General features: G+C 40.8%; 1 long non-coding RNA gene across 1 annotated transcript in view; it reads left to right on the forward strand.

Moving 5' to 3' along the window:
• LOC132664181 (uncharacterized) overlaps positions 1-15243 on the forward strand; it is a 35154-nt gene extending 19911 nt beyond the window's left edge. Inside the window, exons 2-3 of the long non-coding RNA XR_013553376.1 lie at positions 2609-2684; positions 15107-15243. This is a non-coding gene — a long non-coding RNA (uncharacterized LOC132664181). The remainder of the gene's footprint in view (positions 1-2608; positions 2685-15106) is intronic.
• The last annotated feature ends 1027 nt before the right edge of the window (positions 15244-16270 follow it).

Genomic DNA, 16270 nt, shown 5'->3' on the forward strand with positions numbered 1-16270 from the left:
TGGGAATAATCCTCTGTGGCTCATTCCTCTGCTCTTTGGGTAAGCCTGTATGTGTTTGCAGCCTGAGTAGCTGATTCCGCCTATTTCCTGAATTTTGGAGGGCCTATAGGCTTCTCTCATTTCATACTCTCTCTGACCCTTTCAGTCCAAGCTGGAGGTGTTTCTGCCAGTGTAAGATTCCCAGGAACTTTGTGGGTCTTCCATGTGAGTCATGGTGATTCACTCCACTAGACAAGGGGATCCTCCCCAAAATATTTTTCAGATAACCTCATGTTCATTTTTGGCTTCTGTTGAGTTGGCTGATGGGATCTACGAGGCCCACTTTTCATCTACGATAAGACTTTTTTGTGACCCAATTTTCTGAATGTTTAGACCTTATAGGGCATTATTAAAATATTGCCCAGCCATCCTCTCAGCTTTTCCTTGATGGCATGCTTTCCAGACACTGAGTCTCTGTCTAAGCATCTTTAGCAATCTGGGTAAGCTGAGAATTTTCCAAATAGTCAGATCCTGGTTTCTTTTGGTTTAACTCTTCTTCTTTCAATTTATCTTGTCTCTTTTACATTTTACTCAAAGCCGAGAAACCAAGCCACACCTTCAACACCTTCCTTGGAAATCTCACCCACTGCCCAGTATCATCACTCGCTAGTTTTGCTTTCCATGTAAGTGCAAGACACAATTCCACTAAGCTTTCTTCCCCCATATAGCATGGATTCCCTTTCCTCTAGTTTCCCATCACACATTCTTTATTCCTTATCTATGCTTTCTTTACCATGCCCCTAAATCGTCACTAGCAGAGCCATTAGCAGCATCTAAATTTCTACCGACAGTCTGTGCAAGGCCATTTGGACTTTTCTGTCATGTTCTTCAAAATTCTCCAGCCTCTACCCATTGCCCAATTCCAAAGACACTTCCACATTTTTACGTAGTTGCTACAGCAGCACCCCCACTGAGGGTACCAAAATTTGTATTCATTTTCTATTACTGCCATAACAAAGCACCAAAAGTTTAGTGGCTTAAAATAATACAAATTTCTTATCTTACAGTCCTGTGGGTAGAGTTTCAACAAGGGTCTCAATGGACTGAGACAAGGTGTCAGACTAGTCAGCGTTCTTTGGACTTAGACTTTGACGTGGAGAGGTTAAAAACGTGTTTACAAGCATACAGCTGGCACGACAGTGGGACATTTAGCACAATGCTTAGGATACAATAGCAGTTTAAGAAATATTCATCATAGGTAGATATGACTATAACTTTCATTGCTGGCCGAGAAGATATTAAGATGTAAACATTCAAAGAACTCAAAGAAAAATACAAAGAGATGGAAGCAATCAGAATATGATAACTATAAAAGACATAGATGCTCCACCATAAGAATAAATGGCATTCCTGAACTAACCAGCCTGATAAATGGATCAGAAAAAGTATTCTGAGATAGTATACAGGAAAGTTTTCCTGAATTGGAGGATAAAGTGAGTCTGTAAATGAAAAGTTCACACTATATGCCAGGAAAAACTCATACCAAGCAACCAAAATGAAAAACACTCTGGTTAAATTATTAAAACTCAAGAGTTAAAACAAAAACAAAAACAAAAACAAAAAACCCTCTAGGCATCCATGAAGAAAAATAAAACTATCTACAAGGGCAAAAATTAGTATCTCAAGTTTCTCTAAAACAATATCTAATGGTGAAAGATAATGGAACAGTGTATGAAATTCTGAGGCAAAATGTAATTCAAGAGTATTATATCTAGGCGATTATATTCAGAAACAAATGCAAGAAATAAATTTATGTCCCTTCCATACAATGGTAAACTATGTAGGCTTCCAAGAATAAAGCAGCTCTCTATGTCCTATCAGAACATTGATCTATCAGTAAATAATCTCCAGGATGTAAAGTTAACTGAAAAAAAAAAAAAAAAGATGTTAACCAATAGACATAGAATAACAAATTTTATTTAATGTTACTTTGTAACTTTTGAATTTTTGCTGTGGCCACATAGTTTTTGGATTACATATATAAGAATATTTTTAAAGAGAAAATAAATACATTTTAAGTAAATATTTTAATAATATATATTTTAAAATAAATATTCTAATTTACTTAAACCTTCAAAGTTGTTATCATGGGGCACCTGGGCGGTGCAGTCGGTTAAACGTCAGACTCTTGATCTCGGCTCAGGTCATGATCTCACAGTTTGTGAGTTCAAGCCCCACACTGGGCCCTGTACCCATGGCGCGGAGCCTGCTTGGGATTCCGTTTCTTCTTCTCCTTACACATCCCCCACTTGTGCTCTCTTTCCCTCTCCCTCAAAATAAATAAATAAAGTTTTCAAAAAAGTTCTCATCACAAGAAAAAATGTTGTACCTATGTGTGGCGAGGGATATTAACTAGACTTACTATGGTCATCATTTTGTGGCATGTACATATATCAAATCATCATGTTGTACACCTGAAACTAATATAATGTTACATGTCAATTATATCTCAGTAAAAATATGTTTAAGAGAGAATAAATGTAAGAGACAATCTCAGCATGAAATAACTCAGTTAATATGATTTTTATGATTTTTTTTCTCTAAAAAAAATTCGTTTGGCGGAATTCAGGTATCTCACGAAAAATCAAAATAACACAGAGATGGAGAATCTGTAACAAAAGCACCATTGCTGAAGGCTGTTCCATGTAAGTATAAATTAAGACTAATACTTGGGGTATTTGGGATTGCAAAATGGAACATAAATGTTATGAATTCTGTTTAACAAAACAAAAATAATACACATCACAAAATCGGGAGGTGGGATTTGAGAAGCTGGAGGGCATTTTCATGTAAAGCATTGATTGACATTGCCTAAAAATTCTTTTTTTTTTTTTTTTTAATGTTTATTTATTTTTGAGAGAGACAGAGACAGAGTGTGAGCGGGGATGGGGCAGAGAGAAAGGGAGACACAGAATCCGAAGGAGGCTCCAGGCTCTAAGCTGTCAGCACAGAGCCTGATATGGGGCTTGAACAACACACAAACTGCGAGATCATAACCCGGGCTGAAGTTGGATTCTCAACCAACTGAGCCACCCAGGAGCCTCTTAATGTAAATAAAAATAAAATAAAGACTCAAATGAATGGCACACTACACCCACCTTTAGAAGAATCATAATACACTTGAGGTGTTAAAGGACTTGGGTAGCCATAGTAAACAAATGAATGTCATTTCTCAAATTAACTACAGAAGACTTTTTCACAGGAGTTTCAGGGAACATATCTCCAAGAATGCAGCACCAGTCATAACAGATGCAAGATGAGAACCATCAGGAATTATGCAAAGAATTGGGGCTATTTGATCCAAAAAAAAAAAAAAAAAAGAAAGAAAGAAAAGAAAAGAAAAGTAGAGCAACCTTCATCCTCAAGCATATGATGAAGGGTTGTTGTAAATAAAACAGTATACTGTTGGTCTCTATATACATGAATTAAACCAGAAGAAAAGGACTACACAATCCAATCAAGTATTTTTTGAATGTTAATCATCTACTCAGAACAGTGTGAAAATCACAGGAGATGAAGGCGTAGAAGAAAAGATCCACACTTAACACATTCTCCTTGGAGATAAAAAAAAGCTTTCTGAAACATCAGTGTAAAACCACATGAAGCTTTGTGATTAAACATCACAATTTGTAGTGAAAATGACAAGATGATAGAGGCTGTGGGGTGAGGGGGAGCACTCTGGGAGCTGATGGTGCTGTAAACTGGTTCTATGAAGTCATTGGGTAGGAAGCAATACTTTCATACAAGTTCTAAGCCACCGACAGAATGTATGTCAATGTGGAAATGTTCTTTTGGAAAAAGTACTACTTTTGCTTCTACAAAGAAAGGAACCAGGGTTTTTCACCCAGCGATCGGTAAGGTGTTCAATACAAAAGGCTGAAAACCATAGTCCTAATGTCCACCCAGAGACTATTGTGATCAATCCAAACGATCAATTCTTAAGAGCTCCCCCATTGCTGAAATAGGGCACAATACTGCAGCCAATGGCAGCTTAATGCCGAGCACATTCTGAAGTGACAAATGCCTTCGAAAATACGATTCCAAAGTGGAAGTACTCACTGTGAGCCCTGGGATGACAGGAGACGTCAGTGGGGAAAGGACTTTGCAAAGGAAAGTACAAGATTCTGCACCTTACTATGGATGTTTGTTTTGTTTTGATTTGATTTTGGATCTAATCAATATTCTTTACTGGAGAGCGGACGTTCAGTAGGAACTGGAAATAAAAAGTTCAACCAAGGGTGTCACTTGCTTTGTTTTCAACACACATAGTCAAAACAAATAAGCAGAAAACAGCCTCCAGAGTCTTCCCTTTGTGACTGCTTTCTCCAGGTGACATGAAACGAACACAGCCTCCCACACCAACCGGGCCCTGTGCCCCTTGGGAGGCGGCTGCGGAGGGCTCGCAATGCGTGGGCTGGAAGCATCCAGTCTCTGACAGACTGGAACAATCCCATAGAGAAGGGTGGGGGATATCGCACTGCATCCTCGGAAGCTGCTTTCACACTATGTGAAGGCCTCTTTTATATGGAGGTTTTTTAAATATATAAACTCAATTCAAATGGGAATTCATCAAGCCTCAAACTTCTTTTTCAAAGGAATCCTATAACAAGTCTAGTTAGCTTGTTTTTCATAACTTGTTTCAAAATGACTGTTTACTGGGGCACCTGGGTGGCTCAGTCAGTTGAATGTGTCTGACTCTTGATTTTGGCTTAGGTCATGATCCCAGGCTTGTAGGATTGAGCTCAGCATCCTGCTCTGAGCTGGGCATGAAGGCTGCTTAATTCTCTCTCTCTCTCTCTCTCTCTCTCTCTCTCTCTCTCTCTCTGCCCCTCTCCCCAGCTCACACTGTCACTCTCTGTCTCAAAAAAAAAAAAAAAAAAAAGTAAAATTACTGTTTCTTGTATCACTTTTTGAGTATATATACCTCCTTCAGAAGACTAGTGTGAGTAATCTAGGAGCAGGAATATATTGTAATACACTTGGGGAGTTCAGAAGGGACACTCAGAGTGGCCAGGATGGTTTCTTCTGAGAAGCACTAAAAAAGGCCTTAAAAGCCTTCTGGAGTTGGAAATCCCAGTGACAGCCTTGTCCCCCTCACCTTGGGCAAGAGGTCACAACTCACTCTAACCCACAGCTTCCTTATTATGAAATCTTTTTCAGAAGCAAATTGAATTGGGTCACTGATAAGTCAGAAACTAGGGGGTCTGAGATTTTAACCTACTTGAAAGCTAACAAGTTAGTCTGCCACAGGTTTGCAGGAGACATGATAACTCTGGGTCAGAGACAAAGAGCATCTATTATAGCAAAAGCAACAGCTAGAGCAATATCTTGCTTTGGTCCCCAATGTGATGAGAACCAGATGTCACCTGCACATGCAGTGGGGTGTACCCGAGCAGATAAACTCTGAAATTAGGAAAACCTGATCTCATATAGGGCCTCTGGTAAGCTTCCCATCCTCTTGGAATTTAAGCAAATCCCTGGGGAGGGAAAGAAATGGGCTTTATCATTATTACTGTGATGTCTCCAGAGAGAGAGAGAGAAACATCTCTAAGCTTTACTATCCTGGAATGTCTCTTTATACAAACATTGGGTATAAATGCCTTTGCTCAAAGAAGCTGGACCATGCAGGAGTGTGAGAATTGCATACATAAATGTCACCCAGCCATTGCTTGCTTGTTCAAAGCCCTCAGTGCTTCCCCTCTGTAATAACATCCAACTCTGCCTTGTTGTGGCGCAAGAGGCCCTACTTGATCTGGTCCCTGTCTACATTTCCAATCTCATCTCATTTATTTCCATGAGGTTCCAGCCACACTGGCCTTTTTAGCATCCCTTAAACATACAAAGTTTATTTTCACCCTAGAGTCTTTCAACTTGCTGCTCCCTCTGTCTGGAACACTATTCCCTAGGACCTTCCCAGGACTGACTTCTGATCCTCATCTAGGTGCAGCTCAAGTGTCACTGCCCAGAGAAGCCTCTCCTTTCCCCAACACTAGTCCCTCTGGACCATACCACCATCTCTGTCTTCATGAGCCATTACCATTATCTTCGGTTTAGGTCTCTGTTTTCGGGCTGTCTGCCCCTGCAAGAATGTAAGTCCTGTGAGAGTAGAGAACTTGATCTGTGCTTGATTTTTAATCTAGTAGCTAGAACAGTATGTGCCTTATTTCGGTAAAGATTTGTTGAATGAATGTTGGATCTGTAAAATGGGGATAATCATAGTTATCTCATAGAAGTCTAGATAATTTAACAAATGCAAACATGCTTTATAAACCGTAGATATATATAAAGGAAATGTATTAATATTGAATCCAATCATACAAGGATTGAGGGGAAGCCATCACATAAAGGTTAGCCCTACATTGTTCTCTAAATAGTCATTAGTCTACTCCAGAACATAGCATCCTCTGACAGAGGACATAAGCCAAATACACAAAATTCAAAAATCTGTGGGGGCCTCATTTGTAGGTCCACCTTACTTTTGACCTATTTATGAAAAGCTATAGAAATGCATGAGTGAATTTGATGTAGCCATGAGAATTTTTTTAATTTCTTGAGAGTTTAGCCCAAATTAGGACTAGACACTCAGTAAACATACATTAAAATGAATTAATATACAATATGTAAATAAAACTGCTCTTGGGGCATAAAGATTGTTTTCTTTATTCAACAAAGGCTTATTGAGAATCCTCAATATGGCACGGAGATTTCCCCATGATCTGGCACCAGGCAAAGTCCCTGACATCTTTTGCTCTTCCCTGCTTCACACTATACTCCAGACGCAACTGAGCTGCTTTTGTGCCCTGACCTTGGTCTACTATTTCAGATTTCCCTTCCTTTATTTAACCTAGACTCACTGACTGGAAAGCCTTGAGCACAGCCACCTTCACCTTCTCAGGTAGGACTTCCCTTTGCCAGGAGGCAGTCCCTGGTTGATTTGTAACCTCCATGTTTTCTGGAGATGTGCCCTTCATCAGTGCTCCCTGTATATGTCTCAGTCATGCACTAACCCTGTTTTATGATTTTCTGTTTACATATCTGTTTCCTCCCACTGTACTTGCCTCTTCTGTGACAGACTATGTTTGAATTATCTTTTCATCTCTAATACCTAATCTGTTATATGACAAAGTAGGTGCTCAAATAATACTTGGTAAAGGAAAGGAGGAAGGGAGGGAAGGGAGATTAATGAATGGATGGAAAAAGGAAGTAAGAAATAGAGGGAGGAAGAATCATTTTTATTATGGAAAAATGTAACTTTCAAATAAAATAATGTGGTTAAATAAGGTGATAAGAAATAGAGACATAACCACTTTGATTCTGTCTTGGTTAAAATTGAAAGAAATTATAGGTGAGAGTCAATTTGGTACCTCGGGGTCAAAATTCTGTTATACCAAATACTAGTCATTAATACAGAGATGAGTTGAAGAACATTTCCATTCTAGTAATCTCCATAGTACAAAGAACAAAGAAATCAGGAGAGAAAAATGGCTTATTTATATTTGAAATATATGGACCATGACTATTGTTATGTTTCCTTAAAAATATGAAGCTTCCTGAGATATTCGCAAGTTCTTCAGGGGCTTTTCTTTCCGGGATGGTCTTAAAAGTTAAATATAAATTTTCTAGAATGTAAACTTTAATCACAAAGCATGTAGAACAGTGAATTGTTTATTTAATCTATACATACATTTGTTTTAGGGACCGGAAATTGTTCACTTAAAATGTAACTGGTCTCTCTCTCTCTCTTTCTCTGCCTTTTGTTGTTGTTGAGGTAAAATTGATATATAACATTATATAAGTTTCAGGTGTACAACATAATTCGATGTTTGTATACACTGTAAAGTGTATACACAACCATAAATCTAGTTACCATCCATCACCAGAGAATTGAGCCCCTTCATCCCCTAGCTGCCATCCCCTCTGGTAACTACTTTTGTTTTTATTTTCTTTGTTGGTTTGGTCTGTTAGTAAATTAACTGTTAATCTGATCCATCATTATATAAAATGTGTGAAAATCTTTAAAGAAAATCATTCAGGGGCCCCTGGGTCTAGTTTTTCTCTATGCCAATGTTGTAATACATAATAAAAATGAGAAAGTTCTGAGGCCATTTCAAACCCAAACACAATAAGTCTAGTATCTTTGAAAATATATTATCCCTTATTCAACCACACACTATTATCATGGCTCCGGTTTTCTAAACACTGCTGGAGGTCCGGTCCTATATTGTCTCTGGTATTAAAAGATAAAACAGAGGCATATTGAAATTTTTAAGTTTATTTGATCATTTGTTGACTCAAATCAAGGTCCAGAAGTGGTTAGGAGCGCTGGGTGGGCAGGAGCCATGGGAAAGACCTATAGAGAACCTTCAGAAGCAAGGAAAGGCAATTATCTGCCTGGCCACAGTTTAAAGCCTGATGGACTGTTTGTGACTGGTTGTCCTTAGCATTTTGATTTTCTAACCTTGAGGCATTTACAGGCTTAGATTCTGGTTTGCTTACATGAACCAGTCGCCTCAGCATCCAGAGTCACCTCAGTCAAATGGCACCCTAGTTTAATTCATTTAACACTAGATAGAAATTTCTTTCAAAATCTCACAGTCTTCATTTATGTTTTAACTTTTTAAATGTAAAAACTAATACAAATATCCTCTCCTTTACCACAATCCGAATTCCCAAACATTGGGAACAATTTGACGCTATTCCTTGATCCTTTTTCCATTTCAGTAATATTTTCCCCTTTCCTGTTAAAGGAAGAGATTAAGGTTGTTTTCCATTTTATGACTCGGCTACTAATAACAGGGTATTCAAGAGACATGTTACAGGGCGGAGGGCGGGTAGGAGATCCCAAAAGCAGGTCCACATTCACTAATTGCATCATTGGGTCCAAAATGAAATCCCTTCTCCAAGACGCATGGCCAGGTGACAGCCCAGTTTTTCCGGGCACAGGTAAAAGGAGACACCTAAGTGCTGATCTCAGAAACCTTTGTGAGGCAGGACTCTGATTCTGCAGAAGGTTTAGTAGATGCACGGCATGGCTCATCTGTGCTGCGGTGACCACCTGAGACACCAGCAGGTGCAGGCTGGGGGCGGGTTTCTTGCTGTGTGTGTTTATGGCCATCACATGAACAGCCACAGTTGTGTGAATGATAGGCTATTCAGTTGGAAGTGGTCTTAGGAAAAATAAACAAAGCCCAGCTGTATTTCTAACATCTCAGCTCCTCAGTAGAAGGAAAGGGCCTCGCTTCATCATCCTCTCCTGAAATTAGGAGATTTTTAAGATGTCGGATATATTTCTTAGATTTAGGAGTAGGAATAGTAATACTATTAGCTGCCATTTACTGGACACTTGATCTATGCTACATACTTTGCATTTATTCTCTCAATGAATCTCCTCAGTCACCTAATGAGCACTGCTATTCCCATTTTACCAGGAGGAAAGGTTATAGCTAATAAATGGCACATCCAGGATCTGAACCCCTAGTCTGTCTGACTCCGAAACCCTAGCCCTGACCATGGCCTTTGGCAGTTGCCAGATTTTGAGCCAACTGGAAGACAGGCACATCTGCTGAGAGAGGAAGGGCATCTGCCGGCCAGCCTTGGAAATAAGCAGTCACCAGTACCCTAGCACAAGAAGACACTCCCAAATGCATACTGCCTGAGCTGAGTATTCATGCGTGAGGAGGAAAAGGTGGGAGAGTAATCTGTAACTGAATGGAGCAAGCGTGGCTAAGGTTGCTGAGGCTTCTCAGGGCGGTGGGCAGGAACAAGTGATTAAGAGCCTTTTCTGCAATGCTAGCAGTGAGAAACCCTCGAAATTATTTAAACAGTGGAGTAATACAAACAAATTTGTGTTTTGGAAGATGCCTCTAGCCACAATACGGAAGGTCAACCAAAGGTGAGCCACGATGGTGGCAGTGAGGAGGCAGAATTGGTGGGATTTGGCGACTGAGTGTGTGAGGGAGATGCACGAGCGAAGGATGACATCCGGGTTTCTAATCTGATGGGCTGGGTGGTGGGTGGTACCACCCACTGAAATAGGAAGCAGGAAGAGAAGAAAGAAGGTTCTTGATGATGTGCTTAGATGTGGACGTTTTGGGTTTGAGATGTCTGTAGGATACCCAGGTGAGTGACAGGCAAATAAATTTGGAGCCAAGGAGGGAGGTACAATTGGAAATGGGAATGTGGATGCCACTAACTTACTGTGACACGTGAAGTCAGAAATATGGATAAGATTGCCCTAGGAAAGCCTAAGGAATAAGAACAAAAGCCTTGGTCCAGACCCTTGAGGAATAACAATCATTTAGGGATGAATAGAGGAAATGGAGCCATGAAAAGAGATTGAGAGGGAATGACCAGAGAAAGGAAAACCGAGATGTATTATTCTAGAAACCAAAAGAAGAAGTGTAAAGAGAACTTGCCCACCAATCTCAGACATGGCAGATGGAGTCAGTAGATGCCCTGTGAACTCCCCAAAACACCCGCCAAAGCCTTTACTGTGTCACATACTGTTTGTTTACCTGTGTCTCTTCCAAGAGGTGGACAAGATGTCTTCAAGGTCAGCGGCTGGTTATTTGTCTCTGTACCCTTAGGACCTGAAACTTGTCCGTTGGCTTAGGCAGCTGAGAAAGGCTTTAGTGAAGTGGTGGGGGTGGAATTCTGGTTAGAATAGACTGAGGAATGAATGGATGAGGAGGAATTTAAAATATTAAATCTCAATTGTCCACGCTGAGGGAAAGGAACAGAAATGTGCGTGAAACAAACAAAAAGAGGTAAACCCCAAAGTGATATTTTGACTTTGAACATAGACTCCATAGAAAACCTGTATTCTTTCATAGATCCAGACAGTCCTTCCTCCAGTCCTAGCCCTCCTCTGATGTGGCCCTAATGCCTGCACCTGAAACTCTCCCAAGAAGAGGAAACAAGGAGACAGTAGACACCTCCAAGGGGATGAGCCCTTGCTCTGTGGTTGAGAACTGACTAATATGAAAGGGGCCTAAAAACTGAAGCTTTGTGTAAGGAAACTTGTGAAAGGAGTAGGAGTATCTACTGCTGTAGATAACAGATAATCATAAGCTGTATCATCTGTGTTTTCGTGACAAACAGAAAGCCTGAATGTTTGCACGCCAATAAAACATCCTCAAGCATTGGAGATTAGTGTACTTTAAGATTTTGGATGAATGCCATTCAGAAAACGTTTCCTTTATGAAGGTGTCATTATAATAATGAATGTTTTGCATTTGGGGAAGTGGTGTAATATTCGGAATGTTCAGCCAAAGGGAAAAAGATTAGTAGCTAGCTCTAATGACTTCTGGAGAACATGAGAATTTTAGTTTCTTGAGTCTTCTTTTTTTTTTTTTTTCATCACAAAGTCAAATGAAGGGTGGAGTAAAGAAAAATGGGAAACAAAAACAAGTGATTGGCTTGATCATAATAATAACAAAAGTACTTCATGTACATATCAATTTGTTTTTAAAGTGCTTTGACATACATTAAGCTGATTTGATGTATATTTATAAATAAGCCATAATTAAGGCAAGTTAGCTGTGATAATCCCATAAAAGAGATGAGGAAACTGATGATCAGATATAGCTTCATCCTTCACAGCACCATCCCTTTGCAAATTGTCCAGGCCACCCTCCTGCCCTCTCCTTTTCCCTCCCTCCCTCCCTCCCTTCCTTCTTTCCTTCCATAGGGCACGGAGTACTCTGCCATGTGATACTGTGATATAATAAGAAATGTATATTTTGGGCTTCATTCCTGGCTCCTAAAAACGGTCCCAGAGCAATAAAGGTGAAAGGAGCACCTTTTGTTATAAGATTTGGTTTCTGTCCCCAGTTCCTGAAACAGCGCTGGTTCAATAAGATAAAAAGATTGTCTTTTCTTATTCATTTCAAGCCCCTTTCAACCCACTTGAGTTTATATTAATGAAGTGACTTTTAGAAAGTCCCTAACGATAGGGGCTGGTTTCCAGGGGAAGCAACCTTCTAATTAGAGAGGTGGAACTTTCAGTGCCCCCCCCCCCCCCGGCCCCCCGGCCCCATTCCAACTCCAGGGAGGGGAAGGGGGGGGCCAGAGTTGGAGTTAACCACTAATGGTCAATGATCTAATCAATCGTGCCTACCTAATGAAGCTTCCATAAATAAGAAACCCTAACTGAAGGGGTTCAGGGAGCTTCTGAGTTGGTGAGTACACGGAAGTGCCAGGAGAGGGAGGCATCCAGAGAGGTCATGAAAGCTCCGTGCATCCCTCCTGTTTGCCCTATGGCCATAGGGGAAAACCCCCACATATTCATGTTAGACGTAGGAGTAGGAGTAGTTGTAGTGGTAAGAGCAGTAGCAGTAGTGAGAGAAATGGAGTTTTCTTTTCAGTCATGTACGACACAAGGCACCAAATCTAATAAACGTCTCTTATTATAACCTGGGCTCCCAAGTTACCCTGTTGTTACATAGACATTCTTCCTGGAAGAATGAGAAGGTTCATTCATAGGAAGATGAGAGCTGCCTGGTGGTCCAGGACATGAGTGCTGGGTCCTCTTACAAGCTCTTTGACCTTGGGCCAGTTAATTAAAATTTGTGTGCCTCAGTTTCCTCACTAGTAAAATAATCCCTCCTTTAGAAGGTGGTTGGAAGTATTAAATGAGTTAGTATCTAACTCACAAATCTTATTTCAGTGTGTGTTCAATAAATAAATGAGCTGGGCAGGCTCAACATTCCTTTGTGAGGGAAGAATAACTCTTTATTCCTTATTGCTCAGCAAGTTGTTCACACGATTATAACTAATCTCCAAATACACGGGAGCAAGACATTCACTTTATTGCTTCTTTCCACCATCCAGAAGAAATTCCATAAATGAAAGAGTTTATGAGAACCAAATATATATCACCAAACATCTTTCATAAGGGCTCAGATCCAATGCCTACTTAAGGAAGAAAGGCTGCCTCTTTCCTAGGGTGCACCCTTTATTCAAGTCCCCGGGGGACATTCCATATCTGAAATGTAGAAGTTAATGATTCCCAGAGACTACTTTTTGAGATTGTTGAACTGAATTCATCAGTTTATGCCATGTGTGGGTGGGAAGATTTTACAGTTTGCTACCAATTCTTTCCAACTGCTGGAGAAGAAGAATATTCACTCATGGTTGCTTCTTCTAAGGTCATGAGGTCACGGCATAATTTTTTTTTCTCTTGTCCTTACAAGGAAATCTTCAAAACTTTCTTTAGACAGGGAACCAAAAATAGTGACAAGGAGAAAGAGTTGCCAAAGATGTGTCCTTCCCCCTTCTTTATTTCATTTATAGTAAAATCTTAAATCTTTGAGAGCCAGTTTTGCACATTCCTCTCCCTAGACACTGTTTATTTCAAGTTGTAATTCACGCTGCATTTACACCCTTGCGCTCAGGTTATTTTGTTTAAATATTCCTTTCTGGTTGTTTTTGCGTGCCAATAATTTTCCAGAAAGTTACACTCACCTCTTTCTGTCTCTGCCAAATTTTGCAAGATTTCTGTAGTCTCTGAGAGAGGCAGCAGTGGGTGAAACACCATGGGCTCTGAGGGCAAAAGACGTGAGTTCAAGTTCTGGACCCACCATCGGCTTTGAACCCGGGGAAAGACATCTACCATATCTCCTCACTTATGGAATGTGAGTGATGATACTGAAGGCTCTCCTTCCTTCCTCACAGAGCTGTTGAGAAGATCAAGTGAAATGATGATGTAGAAGCACTTGAAAGCTCTAGTTAAAAGCAAGTTACATTTATGCTGCAAGCATTTTCCCTACATGTGTATCTCACAGTAAATAAAGTTAAAATAATCGAATGTGAAAAATATAACTATGACACTTATACATTGTGGAATTTGCAAAACAAAAGATGTCAATTCAAATATGAGGATCCTATTTTTATGTATAAATATATATTTATAAGTATATAAATATATAGCATATATATATACACACACATATATACCATATATGTCTGTAGATATATAGATATATAGACGTAGATGGTAGGGTACTAGACACATCAGTGCTCTATTCAGGCCTATGAACTTCTGATTTAGCATCTCTGAAATATTGGAACCTAGGATTCAGAAAACAGACTGCATTTTTTCTGCCCTTGAAACATGCATCTTCTTCTCCTCTTTCAAACGAACTGAGCCCAGGTTTTTAGTGGGGCACACTGATCCCCAGCTACAGGACAACTGGTCTCATGTTCCCTTACAGTTTGGTGTGGCCATCACAGTTCTGGCCAATGAGAGGTAAGCAGGAGTGTCGTGTGAGGTTTCCAGAAAGTCCTATAAGTTCTGTAATAGGGAGGAGTTGCATCTTCTCTCTTCCCTTCTTCCCCCAGCTATCTGGAACGTGGCTGAGATGTCTGATAGTGCAGCCACCATCTCTGGTGTGAGGGAGCAGGCCACGCCCTAGGGAAGGCGAGGGTAACACAAGAAGGGTTCTGTGCAGCTGGTGACAATGGAGTCAACAAACAAAGCCTGGACTACCTGGCTCCAAACTTCTTATGGGCAAGAAGGAATTAAACTACTATCTTGTTTCACTTTTTGGGGGGGTGGGGTGGGGTGGGTGGGAATCTGTTATTCACAGCTGAACCAGCATTAACTGAAAAATGTCTCTCTGTGACCTGTCATTTCCAAAGACGAGTTTTAATCTCTTTCCTAAAGTAAGATGCTGAGAGGCAAAACATAGGATCCCACATGATTATTTGGCAATTCACTGATGATTTGGTGATCAACTCTTGGACTTCGGCAAGCAATATGACTTGCACAGAGGAAAGTTTGGGTCCTGTCAGCCAGAACAAAGCAGGGTGGCTTTTAAGAAGAAATCTGTCTGAGGGGCGCCTGAGTGGCTCAGTTGGTTAAGCAACTGACTTCAGCTCATGTCATGATCTCACGGTTTGTGGGTTCGAGGCCCACGTCAGGCTCTGTGCTGACAGCTCAGAGCCTGGAGCCTGCTTCAGATTCTGTGTCTCCCTCTCTCTCTGTTCCTCCCCTGCTCGTTCTCTGTCTCTCTCTGTCTCTCAAAAATAAACAAACATTAAAAAAAATTTTTTTTTAATCTTTCAGAAAGTACAGTGAATGAAGCAGAAGATCACCATGGAGTTGCATGTCGCTTGCTCATGGAAACTGGTCTGACAGAGCAGCACTCCATCCTCAGACACGGGTCTCATGAAGAACCAGGGCGGCGTGTGGAGCAAGGTGGATGAGCACATGTAAGTACATGAGCCTGTAATTTTGTGCAAGGCATGAAGGGAATCTAGCACAACAGCATCTATAGCTGTATTTGGAAATTGATGAGGTGATTAGACAATCCATTCATACTTATTGGACCACATGATATTTTTGTACTGACAAAATAAATAGCCTTTGTTCTCAGAATGTGTGGGGCTGCACTGTCTTCTTCATTCACTCACTTGGTGACTTTGCATGGAGTGCCTACTGCGTACCGGACTACAGATTGACACCGGACCACCTCGAGGACACAGTTCCCCTTTCTGAGATGACATCTTTTATTCTCCCCTCGTCAGAGGCCCTGGTCTGGTCTGAGAAGGCTTCTCTGACCTCTACAGCCCTGAGCAGTGGTTCCCGGCTCTGCTCCAAGCTCTTGCAGCGCTTTTCATCTACACAACTAACCGGGCACTTGGCAAAGTCTACCTTAAATGTGTTTATATTTATTCTACTGTAACATGAGTGCCTTGAGTTCAGAGACATACCTTTGGTGTTTAGTAAATGCTTGTGGACGATGTCATATTCATTCCGTACTTGCCAGTTTCTTTGGTCAACATTATTGGACATCTCCTGCAGGCCTCGCACGATACTAAGCACTGGTGAAGAGAAAGGAGGAATAAGACTCAGACTTGGGGACCGCTGGAGAAAGAGAAGTGTGAACAAACCATTACAATGCAACGCCATATATGCGAGCAAAGATCTTGGAGCAAGTGTTTGAGTCGAAGCTTCTGACTTATCCTTGGAAAGACTTCACAGGAGAAGCAGTGTCCCACCTAGCTCTTCAAGGAAGAGGAAAGGCCAGGTGTGTGAAGGAGCGATTTACACACTTTCCACCTCTGGCTCTTCATGATCTCTTGCAAAGTAGGCAGGGCAGTTGCTGTGTCTCTACTTCCCAGGAAGAACCGGGAGCAGAACACGTCAGAACATGTTGTGCAGGAGCTCCTGGCTCTAAAGAGAAGTGAAGTGGGCCCCAAACTCAAGCTCTGAATCCTAATCCAGTGC

This window comes from Panthera onca, chromosome F2 (genome assembly GCF_046562875.1).
Source record: "Panthera onca isolate mPanOnc1 chromosome F2, mPanOnc1 haplotype 2, whole genome shotgun sequence".
Classification (NCBI taxonomy): Eukaryota; Metazoa; Chordata; class Mammalia; order Carnivora; family Felidae; genus Panthera; species Panthera onca.